The sequence below is a fragment of the Emydura macquarii genome, unplaced genomic scaffold (assembly GCF_026122565.2).
Source record: "Emydura macquarii macquarii isolate MOO-44397 ecotype Brisbane River unplaced genomic scaffold, CSIRO-AGI_Emac_v2 contig_2422, whole genome shotgun sequence".
NCBI classification, from domain to species: Eukaryota; Metazoa; Chordata; order Testudines; family Chelidae; genus Emydura; species Emydura macquarii.
This window is the reverse complement of record NW_027132559.1, coordinates 12,691-32,147: the sequence shown is the minus strand read 5'-3', so window position 1 is coordinate 32,147 and position 19,457 is coordinate 12,691.

Here is a 19,457-nt window from a genome sequence, read left to right as displayed (position 1 = left end):
CGGGGGGGGAGTTAGGAGGCTGGCAACCCCCAGAAAGGGGGAAGCCAGGAAGGTAGGGTAGGGCTCAGGAAAAGGCGGCAAAGTCTAGAAGAGAACAGGCTGGTTAAAGGGTGCCTGAGCTGGAACCCAGAGTAGAGGGCTGGCCTGGGTTCTCCTGCCAGCCACTGAAGGAGGTGAATGGGAAAACTGCCTAGGACTGCTGAAGGAAGTCTGGTACCACCCTCTGAATTGGAAAATGCATAGAGTGACCTGGCCGGAGGGCTGAATCACGAAGAGACAGCAGCAGCTTGTGCAGTGAGAGAGGGGCTGCAGACCCAGAGAAAGAGGCAGAGAGATGGTGTGCAATGCGGGAAGGGGTGTTGACCTGGTGAGCTATTGCCCAGAACAACCAGAAGATGCCATCCTAGCAGTGAGTGCAGCACCCTGTTTGCACCCCTACACATTTCTTTTGCCTAATTTTTCTTGCTGGGAAACATTTACATTTCCCACAAGTGGAAATGTCAAACATCCAACAAGGCACTGCTGGCCTATTGAAGCACAATGACTGTAACTATGGGCTACAATGACCTTTAGTTTTTCCTGCCCTATAAAAGTGTGTTAAAACAGATTCATTAGTTCCTTGGCTTCAGCTTGTGACATGCATCAACCCAATGACTAAGAATGAGTATCTGATCACACTGCTTGAGTTGTTGGTCCATACCTTCCTTCTAGAAAGTTTCTTACTGAGCAGCAGTATAAACCAGAAACCTTGCTACTTGAACATCTTTCTTTAAATTAATTCACCCTTTGTCTTGGAAAAGTGAATAGCAAAAGAGCACAAATGTAGAAGTGTAACATGAATTCTGCATGGCTCTAGCTGGCCTGTGTCCTGACTGTTTAAGGAGGTAGCAGCAAAAGGGATTGGCAATACTGCTTGAGGTTTCTGAGAGGCAGCAGGACAACACATAAGCACAGTCTGCTCTCTGTTTCAACATGACATACTTTTTCTGGCATGCATGTTATTCTATGGGGGCCTTTCTCATTCCCTCCACTGTAGTAGGAGATTTTGTAAAGGACTACAATCTGTTGTGAGGCAGAAGCATTCTTATATCAGCTAAACCTTGTGCATAAATACAGGAGAGAGGTCTAGCAGCTCCATTTAGACTACTAGAAAAAAAAGACACAGATCCAGGACATTAGTGGTAGCTTTCTCTGAAATGCTTCCAGTTCGATGCACAGCCTAGGCAGGCAGAGGGAGCTTGGGGGGTTTCAATGCATGGTTGAGAAGATGGTGTCAAGTTTATTAGGCACTGGCAAATATTTTGGGAAAGAGGAAACCTATACAGAAGAGACTGTAGAACCCCTGTCACTCAAAAGCACCATCTTTGACGGTTGAGAGCCCACCTCAGCTGTACACTCAGGGTCTATCTATCCAAGACAACATTAGCCTCCAGGGTCCCTGTATGGAAGACACAGAAGCAGATTCCACAAAGGATGGTGGACAGGGAGAGGACTTCATTTCCATGAGCTCCCTTTGACCTGTTGTAACTGCAGCAGTGCTGGACCCTGGGGCAGCGGAAGAGCTGCTGCACCTTTACTGTGCCAGTTTAACCATTCTTAGGATTGCTCAGGCTGGGTAGGTCCTCTATGCTCCTTATGTTTTGGCTCAGAGGGCATTTTGCTGGAGCAAGGGGCACTGAGGAGGGCCCTAAATAAACAGATGTGTCTGGGTTCTTGTGCAAAGAAACTTTTAAACTGTAAACAATTAGAGGAAGCCAAGACAAAGATTAGAAAGGGTTAAAGGAAAACTTCAGGAATGAATTATAATTCCTTAGTTAACGAAGTAAATAATAATGCTACAGCAAAGACTGAAAAGGAATTCTAAAAACCTGTCACTGTCTCTAGCTGTCCCCTCTTCTAGGGGGAGCTGCCATTTTAGTTCAGTCGAGGAAGTAACTGATATATAGGAAATGCAACGCAGCTGTTGAATACATAAGAGGGGCAGCAGACTTTTAAAAAGTTGATTTATGATAAGTTCTGTCTCCTCTAAACCACCTTTATCCCACAATTATCTCATTTTCACCCACCCCTCCGTCACTGTATCAGTGGTTGTTACATTTCCCCCGACATCTCCCTTCCAAAAAAATAATATAACTTACTCTACAGTAGAGCTGAGAGGCTACTTTTCATAACTGAGCCTACAACATTGACTCATACAAAGCTTGTGTTTATGTGCACAAAAGGACAATAGGAAGATTCCCAAAGCATTGCAAAAAGCTCATCTACAAACTTTACATGGGAATCATTTCACCCAGCAGTGAAATGCAGCCAAACAGCTCACAGCAACAGTGCACAACATTTTAAGGGGAAGAGCACAAAAATGTGTCCCTTTGAGAGAGCAAGGGGAATCAAATAGGTAGAGTGTCATAACCTGAGTTAGAATTTGGCCAGATGACTGGGATTAACACCTCTATCCTTAGGAAGAACGCCAAGGTACTTTTCAGAAGCAGTCAGGACCTCACTTTTAAGCCTTAGCTGAAAGACATCTGGCATTCTTAGAAGCGTATTTCTTGTCCTCCTCAGCTGTGCATTTGAAAGAATTTTGCTTTTACCCCCACCATTATTACTTTGAGAAAGGGCACAAAAGCTATGTTGTGCTGCCGGCACACTGTACGAGGGAACAATAAACCAGTATCTGGTTATGAAGACGTGAGCTGTTTTAAACAAAAATTGTGTGACATAGCTGTGGCTTAGCCACATCTGGGGATCAAAGTGCACCGCAACAGCAGCAACAAAAAAGGTAGAAAGCTTTGAATAAAAGGAGTTTTGAGGACAAGTGTGTATGGGAGGGGAGGGATGGTAACAGGAGAAGCTTGTAGTGCACATGAGGAGATTACAAGAGAAGACCGTCACAGACAAAAGGGGAGGGGAGTGTTCTCAGCCCTGGAAATTCCTGAAAGCCTGAGGGAACTCACCTGGCAGTTTGGGCCAGTCTCTCTAGAATGTGGATAAGACTATCACCATCATTCTTCAGGCTCTCAGAGTGCTTCTTGTTTGAAGTTATCTGGAATGAAAAGACAGAACAGTTATCAAAGGCTTAGTGGGAAATTCTGTGTATTTCAGGGCAGGGGGAGGGGGAAGGAAGACAGAAACAAGAAATAGCAATTGTTGCAGTTTTAAATGGAAAGTGACATTAAAGAGACTCAACAAAAGTAAAGCACTTTACTGAACAAGATTGGATTTTAGCTGCAGAATGTCTAAAGTGTCTTAAACAAGATTCATTCTTGTTCTATATCGCTGCATGTGTGAGAATTCACAGATCACAGTCCACTAACCCCGAGTAACTGGTTTTCATTTTTACTATCAATGCAACTAAGATCATATCCATTTATTTTGAACTTCAGGGAAAATTTCAGGACAAAATCTCCATGCCCCCTTCACCCCCCACCTCAGGGGAAAATGAAAAGTCAGCCTTGTATCAGTCAGCCTTCAGGTTATTTATCTGTATTGTAAAATGTCAGGTTTGTTTATGAACATAGGCTGATTTAAAACCACTGCTTTGTGGGAATTGTTCATACAAGTTTTTCCTTCCTGATGGAGACACTTATCAGATGCTAGAAACACTAAATGTACACAGCAACATAACTACCTTGTTGCCTAAACAACATAAAAATGAATGGCAAATTCTGCAAGCCTTTTGGTGGTGGATTAATGCTGGTTGTAATGCTTGTACGCACGGTATGTGTTTTATCACAGTGATCTATAATGACCAGTCTACTGTTTCCCCACTCTTGAGAACTGTAACTTTTGATGTGCCAGGAAGCTGCAAGTGGGTTTCACATTTCCTGTCAGTTATTCATGCTGATGAGAAGGATAAAGGATGATATGAAATGGAATCACATGCTTTGCAAAATGGACACTGAATACCCAACAAATTGCTCAAGGAGCTTTATTTGTAAATTCCACATAAATCTCAGGAAATTACTAAAATCTGGAAATGGGTTGCCACTGAGGCGAGGGAAGGGTAAAAATCAGAGAGAATGATGATCATTTACTGTTGGCTATCTGAATAGTTTAACAATACTGCTTGAAATCACAGTTTTGAATCCTAAAATTTGGCAGGGAGCTGTAAGGTATAACATCCCACGGCTGACCCTATTAACATTGATCAGGCATAGGTGAATAGGTCTTCAAATATTCTTTTTTAAAGCTAGAGAGAAGCTGTATTTCCTGCTGTCACCATGCCATAAACTGTGCCAGAAGTTCTACTACACAAGTGTCACTGCACTTGTAATCCAAACATCCTATAGTTGCACAATACAAACAACAGGATCCTCTTTGTGTGAACTAAAATCTTTCCTACTAATTGGACAAAACAGTAAATTCATTACCTATATACAAATCCATGTTCAGATACTCATGCTATCACAAGTATTTCAGCCTTTCTACACTCGAGGTTTATCTCAGAACATCTCAGTTTACCGTTCAGTAATCCATCTCTATGTGTCCTCCTAGAGATACAGAATATTTTTATAGTTTGTATTCTGAATTATAGAACTCTTTTATAAACAAAGAAGACACACAGGACCAACCAAAATTATAAAACACTTCTTGCTCTGAACAACTTTAAATCACAAGTCCATCCTTTCTCTTCCTGCAATCCCTTCCCTCATTCACTAGATACCTTCCAACTTCTGCAATGATTGAGGCAGGGATCAACAGAGACCAGACTCATTCACCAGACAACCCTGATTCAACCCCAGTGTGCCAACCATCCTATACATTGAATGAGGCAGGGGTCCTGTGCGGGAAAATGTTTGTGACCATGTAGGTAAGGCTGTGTAATCATGCATATGCAGGAAATGTTTGAATTAAGGTTGCATGGGCACCATAAATTCTGGCATTTCGAATGACAGAGATTCCACAATCTCCCTTGGAAGCCTATTCCAGTGCTTAACTATCCTTTGTTCCCCTTTCTAAAGGTAGGTACTATGTTTGTCCTTCTCTAGTTCTCTGGGATCTCACCCATCTACTCCATGAGTTGTCAGAGATAATCACTATAGGTTCGGAGGTTGCTTCAGCTAGTTTCTTAAGTTCTCCAGGTGAATTTCATTAGGCTCTGCTGGTTTGAAAACATCTAGCTTATCTCAATATTCTTTATCCTGTTCTTTTCCTCTTCTGGCTTGTGTTCCTTCACCTTGCTAATATTAATTGTGTTAAGCAACTGGTCACAATTAACATTTTTAGTGAAGACTATTAACTTTGTTAGCTGCCTATATACATTTTAAACCAAGACCAACCAAAACAAACAAATTTATGGGACAAATTTTCAGAGGCTTCAAACTGATTTGAGAAGCATTCATGATCAATTTTTGTGTGATGGCATCTGAATGTACAAATGACAGAATTTGCATATGCAAAATCTAGTTGTGCCAAATTTGCCCATGCAAATGGGCTTTGCATCTCTAAACTTGATCATCAGTGCACAGAATGCTGTGCTTCACTCTCCATTGGGAAATTTATCCATGTCATACAACTTGCTTGGGAGAGGATCAATACTGTAACAACAGAGACCTTGCAGATCAGGTGTGAGGTGAGTTGGCAGAGCCATATGGTTTAGCTTGGATAGCACTTGACTGTACTATGCCTATCTTTTTGCCAGTACTATCTTACTTACAACAACAAGCAATACAATTTGCTATCGCCAAAGTGGGGGGTTTTTTTGTTCGGTTTTTTTTTTTTTTTTTAAGTAAAACTCCTTGTTCCATGAGTTCCTAAAGAGCTGCTGAGACATAAGATGTTAAATCCCTCCTATAGTAAAGACTATGAAGAAAAAACCTGATTGAGCTCAGGAATTACTCTTTAGCTAATAGAGCCAGCACAAAAACAATTTTCAATATACTGTATTGTTATTGAAAAGTTAATCTATAATCATAATCTTTGGTCTTCTGTTAGATTTTCAAATGACAATAAACATTAATACAATATGTATAATAAGAACTTCACAAGCATTTTTTCACACACTTCTTCCACCCTACATCTCCATGTGACCTGTCCTTACCTGTTCCATTTTTTTTAAGGGTTCCATTATGTTCCTAACAAATAGTTTGAAGGTCCCTTTTAGTAATGTTGATTTGTTGTGGTGGGTTATAAGACATTGTTCAATGACTAATCAGTAGCTGTTCCTTTAATTAAAAATGTAATTAAATCTCAGTTTAATTGTACATTCATTGCAATTTAATAAGAATTTCAAAATGGCTTTTCTTTATGAAGCTAATAACCACACAGCAGCCTTTCTCTGTTTAATTCTATTAAGCAAAGATGAGTCATAAAGGACATCATAATTGATATGTAAATATCATTATTTCCTAAAATCTAGACTAGCTGTTCAGGTAATACAGTGCTGGTAAAGACAAATTCATTTAACATGCAGGAAAATGCATGAAATGAAAAAATGACTGAAAGCACTTTATTACAGTGCTAATCAGCTGCATGGAGCTGGAGTTCTTATTTAACTAACATTGATTTTTGTCCAGTTTGATTCTCAGAACAAGACAATTGCAAAAACTGGGCTTAGTTTTATGCTATACGGAAAGATAAGGGACCTTTTCACTTCTTAAGTCTGTGGCTTCATGACACTGAAATGTTTTCTCCAATTTGTCATAACTTGCAATTTTTAATTTATAAGCCACATCAAAATCAATTAACCTAAGGAGTGAATTACTCTCTCACTCTTTTGAAGTAGATGGCTTTCTTCTGCCATGTTCAGGTTTAAAGTGAGTTGCAGGTTTGCTGTCTGTAGGAAAATTATAGTGATGGAGAGATAATGCAAAATTGTTAATTGGTTTAACACATAGGGGCCTTTTCACACTGTAAACTTATTTTATCAGGTTTGTTTTTTTTTAAATAGAAAGGAAGCAACACCCCAGAGCCACATTCATATGAACCTTCATTTTATCTTGTGCATGCAAATAGATGCCTAAATATCTTTGTATTTGCAATTAACTTCCCATTTCTGTTGCCAAATGAGTGATTTCACATGCCATTGCAGTAATTGCATACAAAAATATAAGTGCACCATTGCACATCCATTTTTGCACACGTACCTTGGACTTCTTTTTTTACCAGTTTGGCCCTTTATGTGGATCACATAATAGTATGTCGTCTTACTTTTTCCTCAAGGTTTGATATCATTACAGAGACATCTTCATTGTAGAATTAGCCCGAATGATCTATATTCAAGTAGCTGAGTTACCCTGTCTGGAGTGTCAGCAGCCACACTGCAAAATAACACTTGAACTACACAGAGTGATTGGATTAGCAGCACAGATCAGCTGCGATACTAGTCTGAGAGTTAGCACAGGCTGGAGCTTCAGCCCACACCTCGGACAGGTCAGCTGGTGTCAATTTAAAGCACCATGTAACTTGAGCTACAGATTTTTGTGTGGATCAGAGTCAGCTGGGGCAACACTCGAGTTAACACCGCAGAGAAGACAAACCTTAAAATTTCTGAGCTAAGGATGTAGTGAAGACCAGCTAAGAATTTTTTATGAACACTAACTGGGAGCAAACTAAAGTATATTTAGCAGAATAATACATTCTGAGTAAAAAAATCAGGCAGTAAAAAGTGTTCATACTGCTCTCAACACCATTTCATATAGTCCTTTCATAGTAAGCCCCATCAACAGGGTTTAAATCTTATATATCAGACTCATAATGCTTATTTATACTCTCAAGTGGCCATTTGGATTGTCACTCGGATGCAGAGCCTTTCATCTGTAGGATGCTAGTTCAGCCCAGATTAGTAGTGACTGAAAGTTAACAACATCTGATGGCTCTTCAGTTGGTGTTAGTGGTCTCAGTCCAATTTCTAGGGGACAAAAACAATACCCTACAACTGACTGACAGTCCCAGCAGAGAAGTCAAGGATCCAGTCATGGCCTACGACTTCAGGACTGAGGCTCACTGTAAGGACGATAGTGGGAAACTTTCCTTACTGCTGCCCATGTCGTGCCTATCCCATGGAAACTGTTTTTCAGTCTTGAAGGCTGCCAGTCCTGCATCTTCTCATAAGCACTACATTCATTAAAGAAATCATATCACTTAGTTTGCCATTCACAAGTCATATGCAACAGGATCAGAACCACTTTGCTTTTCAGTCTTATAGCTCAGAACCATTCATGAGACATAACATAAATAGGGTCATCCGTCAGGTTACCACATATGTTTATAGAAAATGGAAATTGATTAGTCACTTGATCTTGTATATGTTTTTATATACATATAAATGCTCCTTTCACAGTCTCTGTGTACATACGTGTGTTAATTATGATGGGGATTTTAAAAGGAGGTTTCCAAAACGTATTAATTTCCTTTTTTCATCAGGCCTGTACAATTGGTCAGATGATGCTGAGAGACCTTAAGTTTATATAATGATTTGTATTACAGGATTCCTGAAAAGCCCCAGACAGAATGGGTGCTAGGTATTGTACTAACACACAGCTCCTGCCACACAGATCTTAAAATCTTATTTACATCGTTAAAAGTTCCAGAGGGGTAGCTATGTTAGTCTGTATACAGCAAAAACAATGAGAGTCCTGTAGCACTTTAAAGACTAAAAAATTTAATTCTGCAGGCATAAGCTTTCATGGGCTGTAACCAACTTCATCAGATGTTGTGACCCTGATCTCTGCCTGCCCTCTCCACCGGCTGTACCTTGTTTTAAACTAAAGTTTTTACAGAGACTAGGTGTGTTCCCAGTTTGTCAGTAAGTACAGGGCCAGGTTTTCAGCTCTGATCCAATCCTTTATGCTGCTCCAGTGGTGGAAAAGGACTGAAAAGCCTCCCCTAACTAGGCAGCTGTGAAGTCCCCTGGTGAATCTGTGGATTGCTTGGAATCACTAGTTCTGCCACCCCATCCTGGTCCCCCCCAGGGAAAAGGTTGTCAGTAGCAATGTCCACCACATTCCTTCAATACCTGACCAGCATAACAACCCCTGGGAAGCTGTTACTGAAGACAAAAATTACAGCAGCCCTTGTGGCTTCAAGATCTACTTGTGTCAGGGCCAGACTGGCCCCTGACAGCTGCAGAAATTGAAGGACAGCAAAGATGAAGTATAATGTTTGCAAACACATCTTATGCTACTTTATTTATTGGTAGATAGTTCTATTTGCATTATTTTCTCCTACCACGAGACAGAGAGAACTGCACATTATTCTCACCATAGCCTTCAAAGCAGCACCTATTTATTCAGAACATGAACAAAGCACATTCCTACGGTTATAATATTTAAATCGTGGTAGAGTGCTCAACAGCATATACAGATAAGCAGAGGGACACTCAGAGAGACACTCAGTTACTGACTATTTAAATAATAAAAATTCTTAACACACTCTAACATTGTACAAACAGAATGTACCAAGTGCATGTACTGTTTGAAATAGCACTCACTGCAATGGCCCACATTTGTCTTTGTGACTTATGATACAGGAGAGCTAGTTTGGAAGTTGAAAAAATATTTCTGATACACCCCCCGCACCATTATGCATTTTCTTACTACTCTTCTCTCTGTTAATATTTTGCAAGGAGAGGGAGATATACAAATGTAGGTGTGGTAAGAGCAAAGCAAGTCAAGCAGGTTTATCTGTGTTACTAATTGCCAGCTCCTATGAACAGGCCCGGGCAATGCTGATTGATGGACCATAAAAACAAGAAATGAAAATTACAAAAGCATTAGTGTTCCAGCTGTTCTTTGGCACACATCATTGTAGACATGTACTCTATATACACAGATTAGAAAGACTTTGTGGCCTTCAGATCTTGTAAATACATGTAAAAACAAGCCGGTATCTGTGACAATAAACCTACATCAGACAGCTTAGCTTCAAGAGCTCAAATACCTTTTTTACTCTTTATGGGTAAAATCCTAATTGAAGCCAATGGCAAAACTCTCTGACATCAATAGGGCCAATATTTCATCCTACATATCTTGTTTCCTTTTCATTTGTACATGCATTTCTCTGTGTGTGAGTACAGACATCTTTACTATGAGTTCAAAGCAATTTCCAGTGGTAACTTGTGAACAGAGCAGCTCCCTAACATTCTGAAAGTCAGAAGTACTTAGGGACTGTTGGAGTGAGTGATAGGGAATGGCTGGACTACACTTGTGAATGCTACTTGACCTTGGATCTTTCTTTGCACCCTCCAATTTGAATGTATCTTCTCTTCCTCAGAATGTATAAACACATACATAGGCAACCCCATGGTTACTGCAAATCTTGAAAAGTTACAAAATTGCTAACTGACAACCGTTTTCCACTCTCTTTCAGGAAGTACAAAAGCTTTTATTACCCAGAAAATATCCATTATAACTGCAGTTTCTGTCCATTATAACCAGTGAGTTAAAAGTGTTCAATTTAATATAATTGGTGAGGGAAATCTCTTTGTGTCTCTTCTTACCAACTGTCCATAATAACTGCATCCAATATCAGTGAACTACAGTTGTTAATTAACAAAAAGAGCCTGAGGTTTCCTGAAATATATGCCATTACAGATTGTCTAGAGGGGGTTGTGGGAAACTCCCATACAGTGGTGCAGTGTTCCCCAGGATACATATATGTACCATATAAAGGAGTAATATCAGATTAAAAAGTAAACACTTGCCACCCTGTCACTGGGTGATCTCATCCACAAACAAACTTTGACTATCAGCTCTGTGTTGATGATTCACAGACCCACCTCTACATTCTAGACCTGTCTCCTTCTGTCCAAACAAAGATCCCAGCCTTTTTTTTCTGATGTCGCTTCATGGATGTCCAGCTGTCAGCTTAAGCTCAACATGGCCAAAATACAACTCCTATTCTTTCCCCACAAGTCTTCCTCACTCCCTCCTTCACAGTCACTGTGAACAACATCACCATCCTCCCTGTCACTGAAGCCCATAACCTGAGTGTTATATTCAGCTCAGCCCTCTCGCTAGGTCCAGGCTGCGTCTAATTCTGATTACTTTTTCCTGCATAATAGCTGCGAGATCTGGCCTTTCCTCTCCATCCACACAGCTAAATCCCTGATCATCTTTTGTCTTGGTTTCTGCAAGCTCCTCCTCTGTCCCTGAAAATTCTCATCCTGACTCACTTATCTCCATTCAAAATGTTGCTGCTAAGTTTTCTTTCCTGGCACATAGATTTGACCATGTCACTTGGAGTCCCTTGGCTGGCTCCCCCTTCTCCATTGCATCACACACAAACTTCTCATCTTCCTTTTTAAGACCCTTTGCTGCCTATGCTGACTCAATCTAGTGTCTTGTATATGTTATCGATGTTGACTTCTGCATCTACTTGGCCAATGATGGCAACTTTTAGGGCCCATTTGTTAAATTTTCAAATAAGACTGTCATACTTTCTCTGATGCTGCCTCTTACATCTTGGAGGAGTTTCCCATAAACATCTGCAAAGTCACCTCATTGTCCTCCTTCAAATCTCTCCTTAAAAATCAACTCTGCTGTGATGCCTGCAGAAAAACTGGGCAGTGTTTAGGCAGCTGATGTGCTATGACCACAGCTAATATGTTATAACCACCTGCTGTCTTTTGTCTCATACTTAGATTGTAAGATCCTTGGAGTCAGGGGCAATTTTTTGTGTGCGCTTGTACGGAGCCTGGCACAATGAAGCCCTGGTCCATGACTGGTGTCCCAAGGTGCTACCCCAATACAAATAAATACATAAAATAAATAATAGTGATAACCATTACCACACATCTACAACAAATATCTCCTGTTCTCACTGTAGGGAAAGACGATGGCAATTGCAGATTCCACTGAGTGGTAACTGTTTGAAAATGCTGACTTTTTAATGGTGACTACTGTGCCGCAGGAGTATTTAAGTGAGGGAGCAATTAAAAATTAAGAAATGCTTGGGTATATAAGGACAACAATATCCAAGAGGACATTCCTGTCCTACACAACCGAATCTCCAAAACTGCAGGGCAGTTGTAATTTTTCAAGGAATCTGATGATGCTTCTAGTAAATACCGTCTCCAGCTTGACATCTTCCGCTTTCTCATTTTGAAATGTTGATTTGCCACTCAAAGCGAGGGACTAATAGCACTGGATTCAGCCGGACATAGAGTGACCAGATGCTGTGCGAGCTACCCCTGAAGTCAGTGCATTTCAATCCTGACCTAAATCCTTAGCCTTTCCTGAGCAGAAAGCCAAACTGTGCTCCATAACAAAAACAATTGTGATAGACTCAAGGATTTGTACTGGGTTGAAATTATGACCCAAAGCAAAACAAGGTATCAGGTTTCAGAATCAGACAGTTTCACAGTACAACCAAAAGTGAAACTTTCAGCCAAGAAGAGAGAGACCATATTTCTCATTATTGAAAATGTCGATGCTGCTTTCATATTTCATATTTACTCACAACCACACCAGGCTCCCATTATTCAAATGCCAAAGCAGTGCCAACTCCTAGAGGGGTTCTGGAAAATGAATGTATTCCAAACAAGTGGGTAAGGAATGGCAACTTCTACTGGAACATGAGCCCATAGCATTCTAGCTACTGAAACAAAGATTGCTCTTTACTTTCTTGTTGCTCACTGAAAGTTGGATAAAGTCTCCTTCATTTGATTTTTTTTTTAGTGTCATAAATTAATGGCAGCCTTTCTGCATTAATTGAACCTTTTCATGTCAATACAGCTTGGTGAACAAACAAACAACAAAGATGGAAAGCAACAGCCCAGTTATACACAGAAATAGATGTATTTCCACAGATATAGCATTTATGGAAAGAAACAGGGGACACTGTCCAGTCAGAACACTTGATGTAATACAGCCAGCAGAATGAGTAGGGCAATGGAGCCAGGTTGCAGCCATGCTGTTTCACAGCTACTGCGGAGAGCATGACGCTTGATGTTGACTATGCTTGCTCTCTGCCACATCACTGTCATCCACAATATCAGTATATTCCACAAATGATTCTTCTCAATATATTTTGTGAAAAGAGGTAAAAAAACCCAAACAAATGTGTACTCATGTCTTTCCTCTACCTAAGGTCACCTTGGCATTTCCTTTTTTTTTTTTTAAATCAGTGATGTGGTTGGATTCCAAATGACCTACCTCATCTATGTGCTGCTGTTTTAGTGACATTAAACAAATATTGATTTCACGATTCCAAGACCATTCTCTCTTCCCCCAACCTATAAACACACATTTAGCTGATTTTATCACAGTTCCAATCAGTGATTGACAAGAACAGATTTATAGGTGGCTTTTCTATGCTTTTATACTGAGTCCCAGCTTCAGGCAGTTCTCAGTGTGAAATAGAGATCCCTACGGCTGTCCCCAACACAATGCCATTTTACTGCTCTTTATAATAATTTTTCAAGGCATGAGTGAATGAAAACACTGCAGAGCTTCTTTGCTGCAACAAAAGGACTCAAAGACAAGGTGAAATGATTTACACTAATTACTTGTAATGACAAGAAATAACACAAATCCCCGTTTTCTCTTCATAGAGGCAGTAATAAGTGTAGTGCAATCATCTTCATTCTGTCTTGTCATCACCTGCCACCTCTAACGTGCACAAGAGATGCTTATTGTCATGGGTAGAAAGAAAGGTCAAGCCCCTCAACCTGGCAGTCCTTTATCAACTAGCAAAAGAAAAAAGATACAAGGACTACAAGTCCAAAGTGATACTAACTGGTGACAAGAATGGCAACGTATTGTGTACCATTAATAAAATAAAGCCTACAAGAGTGAAGCCTTGCTTTGTTTAAGGACAAAGCCAAGTACCTGATATTTCATATTGACAGCATAGACAGAAGGGCATCTCACTAGAGCTCTGAAACACCTTTGAAAGCTGGAACTAGGGAAAATGTGGTCTGCATAACTAGTGAGGACAGGAAAGAAAAATCCATCTGAATGCCACTGCCTTACTGTCCTCTCACTATTGAATGTAGTGTTTGTTGTACCGTGTTGGTCCTAGGATATTAGAGAGACAAGATGGGTGAGGGATATCTTTTATTGGACCAACTACTGTTGGTGAAAGAGACAAGCTTTCAAGCTTATACAGAGCTCTTCTTCTGGTCTGGGAAATTTAGGTCAGGTCTACACTACAGATCTATATCGGTATAACTACGTCGCTCTGGGGTGTGACAAATCCTTGCCCCTGAGTGATGTAGTTATAGTGTCCTAACCTCCTGTGTAGACAGCGCTTTGTCGATGGGAGAGCTTCTCATGTTGATATAACTACTGCCTCTTGGAGAGCTGGATTAACTGCACCGATGGGAGGAAGTTTCCTATTGACATCGTAGCGTCTTCACTTAAGAACTATAGCAGAGCAAAGTTATACATTTAAGCTCTCAGGCTTGTCTTTTGAAAGTGTTGTGCAGGTTTCTTTTGAGGATGAGGACTGATAAGTCGGCTATAGAGTGATATCTTTGTGGATGAACACTTTTCACAAAGATGATCATGGGAGATTAAATTCATAACTTTGTTAGACACTAAAAATCATGGACTGAATAGAGACACTGGATTTATGGCTTATTACAACAATCTGTAACCCACTAATAACCCCTCTCCCAGCTGTTTCCCCTCCCCCACACTTCCTTCCCTCCCTATGACTGGAGGGGTGTTAATGGGGCACTTCACCTTGAATGGTTCCTTGAAATATGTGTTAACTATTTATGCTAAACAATCTGTTCCACCTTGTATTTGGCAGTGATGCTTTGAGTTAGTTTCCCAGACCTGAAGAAGAGCTCCATGTAAGCTTGAAAGCTTGTCTCTCTCACCAAGAGAAGTTGGTCCCATAAAAGATATTACCTCCCGCACCTTGTCTCGCTGACCTCCCACTATCCATTTAAGTGGGATAAAGGAAGGAGGAATATCTTTATAGTGCCAGGAAATGAAGGTAGGTTACAAAGTCTCTACTTAAATTGTCCTTCTTGTTGAAGTAGAGGCTGAGTCTGGCTTTAGGAAACCATACATCCACCAAGTTGTCATCTTCTATTGTGCAACTAAAGAAAGTTGAGATAAATTAACCATCTGTGGTTTTGATGTAATTTATTTTCATAATTTGATAAATGTCATGCTCTTAAGCAAAACTGTTATGGGAGACAAAAGACTCCAGCACACTGCCTTTCAAAGCATTCCAATTTTCACAGAGCTTGCTATAACTATTTGTGATTACTTATGCACCAATGCAGTTGTGCCGCTGTAGCGCTTAAGTGAAGACACTCCTATGCTGATGGAAGAGCTTCTCCTGTGGGCGTAATTAATCCTTCTCCCTGAGAGATGGTAGCTCTCCCATTGACATAGTGCTGTCTACATGGGATGTTAGATCAGTATAGCTATGTCGCTCAGGGATGTGGATTTTTCACACCTCTGAGTGATGTAGTTATACTGACACAGGTCTGTAATGCAGAGCTGGCCTAAGTCACTAGGATAATGGTTCTAAATATGAGTCCAGCTGTTGTGGCTTTATGTTAAATGGCTTTGTGTTATGCAGTCTTTTTGGCCATGAAATGCTTGCTGAGACCTGTTAAACATCAATCTTTGATTATGTAATTCAGTCTTTCTTCAGACAGTAAATTATCCTTTGCTTCTTGTGCATCGTTGTCTTGGAGAACTTTTCACCCAAAATGTATACATCTAGATTGAGGAACGGAAATAATTTTTCTTATTTTGTGTATGTGTGGACTTTTTTGTTTTTATTTTGTGGGTGAATTTAGTTTTTATGAAAAGTGAGGGACGGGTAATACTGGTTCAAGACAATCATAATGAATATAAATGCTGTGGCAAGTTTCACCCACACAGCTCTGGCAAGTGCACCTCATACCTAACATGCAACACTACTATTAATCCAGTCTTGGGCTTCAAATGAAAGAGATGGACAATTATGCCGAGCCATGCACAGAGACTGTGATGACACCAAAAGCACGGCTTTCAGGTGTGACTTAATGTGAATGAGGCAATTTGTCCCTTTAATTCTCTATCTGATCGTGAGAAAAAGCAAAAATTATAACGACATGAGGAATACCCCATAATAAATATGTACAAATACTGAATAAAGCATTTTTAACATATAAAAATGTGTTTTTTTTAAAAAACAGCTTCAGAATAAATCACTCATGTAAAGACATTTTTGCTGACAGATAGCTAATTGTAGTATGGTTTTGTATTCATTATTGCACAACTATTATGAACAGGTTTTCCTATAAATGACAAATGGGAGTTTAGCCTCATTGTATTAATGATTTAAATACTAACATGGTTATGAAAATGAAATTGTACTCATTTATAAACATGGGACAAATATTATTGGACCCAGATTGACTATTTAGAGGCCTGCCAGAAGATCCTGCATTTTGCTTCTATAATCATGGTAGAATGGCCATTTTTGTAACTTTGCCCTCCAGAACAAAGCCATTGTGTCATGATGTAACATTATGTCAAGATTATTCACAATGTAATGATGCTACTATTGTGCCAGGCAAAGACTGATGAAACAATGAGGAGACACAATACCTTCAAGAAGATGCAAGAAGGTTCATCCATCACTGTTTAGGTGCAACCTCTGGCAAACTGTGCAGTTAGAGATTACCTGTAAATGCCCAGGTCAGCTGTTTGGGCATCTCCATTTTCTCTTCTCCCTATCCATTAAGGAAAGTAATCAGGCAAGCAGAACTCACACTTTTAAAAAGAATATTAGTAAAGTGTCAGCGCTTTGTTGTGATACTTAATTAGCAATTTAAAAGAGTTTTGTGATTTTACCAAGTCTATGATCTTTCTCCTTAGAGCTAAGGTACCAGGAAGTATCTTTATGACAGGTTAGAAATAATTTTGTACATTAAAGAACAGTTTTATAGCACTATTGAACTAAGTGTTCAAATCAATCAAATTTGGCTCTGAGTTTCATTTTTGAGACATTAATCTTATTTTACATACTATTAGTATTTTTTTTTGGCTTACTATCAGACATGCAAAAACAAAATCTAAAACTAGATCTGACTTTAAAAGAATACCTGTATGATCAAAGTCTCTAGCTCACCTGCTTTTATTGAAGAGCTAACTAGCAGGAAAAGTCTTATCTTCTAAGAGATGTAATTAAGACCAATTGCTTTCAAAAATTAGAAGAAAGATTAGGATTAGGCTCCTAAAATAGCACCCAGGGGAACTGGATGGATCAAGGGATTGATAATGAGATATTGAGTCTTTCACTTCTAAGTTGCTGATTCCAATCCAATACGATAGTGAACAGAAGTACCGCCATCTGATGACTGTTTGATGTCTTATATGAAATTACGTGAAGGTCTCACTCCAGTTCTTGACAACATGCGTAGACAGCACAAAACCACTAACAAAATGGGCAATCTTAGAAGAGGGGCCAAGGAATGAATAGAGATGAAACTTGAACTAACATGTCACCACTAAAGATAGTCCTCTAAATCAAGGCTTTGGCACACTGTCAGGACAATGTGGGGAAGTTTGCACAACCACTACTCAAATTGTATTTGTTCTGTCCAACCCACCCACAGAAAAGGTTTCAGTCTCTAAGGTTGCCAGGCCAGCGCCTTTCAGCAGAACTAAACTGACACTAAACATTTTAGAAAGAAAGATGTTAACATCCAAGTTCCAGACTAGAGATATTGGACCTTAATTTCTTCTACATTTATACAGACAGCAGTGGAAAAGGCTAATAAACGACTAAATAACTTTCTGTTTCATTCTGCATTTTTGTAGGGACAGTCATTGTCACACTTTAGGTCCTCAGAACTTGGATCTCTTCTTTGGTCCTTAGTAGAGCTGGATAAATAATTTACAACTAATGATTTATTCCGCAAATTTAGCTCATTGTTCCATTATCTGGGAATACATGCTTTTTATTTATAATTTATCGTTATTCATAATGTTCAACAAATGCTTTTTACATACACATTTTAGACTATGGATTGTTCATGGTTTTCTATGTTGCCTGGCCACCTAAGTGACATGGTAACTGTTTCCTGTTCCCTAACAGCCCGACCTAAAAAGCAAGTTGACATCAGAAAATTATGTAACTTCTACTGAAAGAATGTCAATGAAGTGTTTAGTGTGATACTTTGTCATTACAATAACTTTTCCTCTTTCTGTATAAGTTGGATCATTTTATTATCTCATCCTACAATACGAGGTTAGATGAAGAGGTATGCTAGTTCTGTGTCTAATTATAACTTTTTGTGAGTAGCAAGGAATGATTGCCTTCCTTATGTTGTTTTTCTCTTTGTAAATTGATGAAGAACATCTGTTTCTGAGGACTGTCACTATCAAGAAGGATGGAAACCTCATAGCCATTGTATGACATTCCTCAAAAAATATATAAATTAGATTACAACCTACATGATGACTGTATTAAACAACATATGCTGGTTTCAGGCTTGCTAGAATTGCACCAACCAATTCAAATCTACTGCTATGACTTTTTAAAGTCTTTGAAATCTGGCCTTTTCTGCTTAAAATGTCTGTGTACACTGATGCAGATTTTCCCAGGCTAACAGGAGAGCCTGAAAACATATTGAGATCCTTTCATGCAACTTTCTTTGGGGAGTAGGTATTCCCAAAAACCACATAATGCAGGGTTTCTTGCACCTTCCACTGAAGCATCTAGTGCTGGACATTGTTGGTGACAACACTGGACTAGATGGACAACTAGTCTGATCAAGTATGTTGATTCCTAATTTCTTAATGCTTCTGAGTATTTTGGGGAAGTTTGGATGTTTAAGTTTGAGCTATGTGCCATAGCTCTCAATAACCATGAACAATATTGCAGGCTTTTCAAGGTCAGAAGGGACAAAATATTATTTAGATTACGGTGGCACCCACAATGTGCTTAAGGACTGTACCTACATATAAAAAGACAGGGTCCCTGCCCCAAATAGTATACACTCAGGGATTGTATCTTTATCTTCTTATATGTAGGTACAGCCTCTAGCACACTGTGGATGCTATTATAGTCCAAATAAATAATTATGATGTACTGAAAAAATGCCCTCGGAGCTACGCCCCTCCTGGCCTTGGAAAATATTTTAAAACATAAAGCCCAGATCTCATTCATGTCCCACTGGCGGACACTTTTCATGATGGGTTATGGGGAAGGGAAATAATGTCCTAAAAATAAACCTTTTTGAGGTAGACTTTAGATAGAAAAATATTACATCTGAAGTGGGACTGTAGCTCTTTAGCTCACCACCTATGCATTTACTTCTGTCCAAGTTTTTTTCCCCAAAGACTGTATCACATACGTATTTGACCATCTTTTATCTAATTAAGATCCTTTTCTGGAAATAACTGTTCCAGCATAATCCAACACTTGCCAATCTACCCACGGGTCCTACATGAAACCTCCAATTCTAACTACTGTCCCTTTCCAAACACACTTGTTATGACATAATCTTCCCTATTCATCCCTCACAGTTTCTTTCTCACTGTGTAACTATAGATATG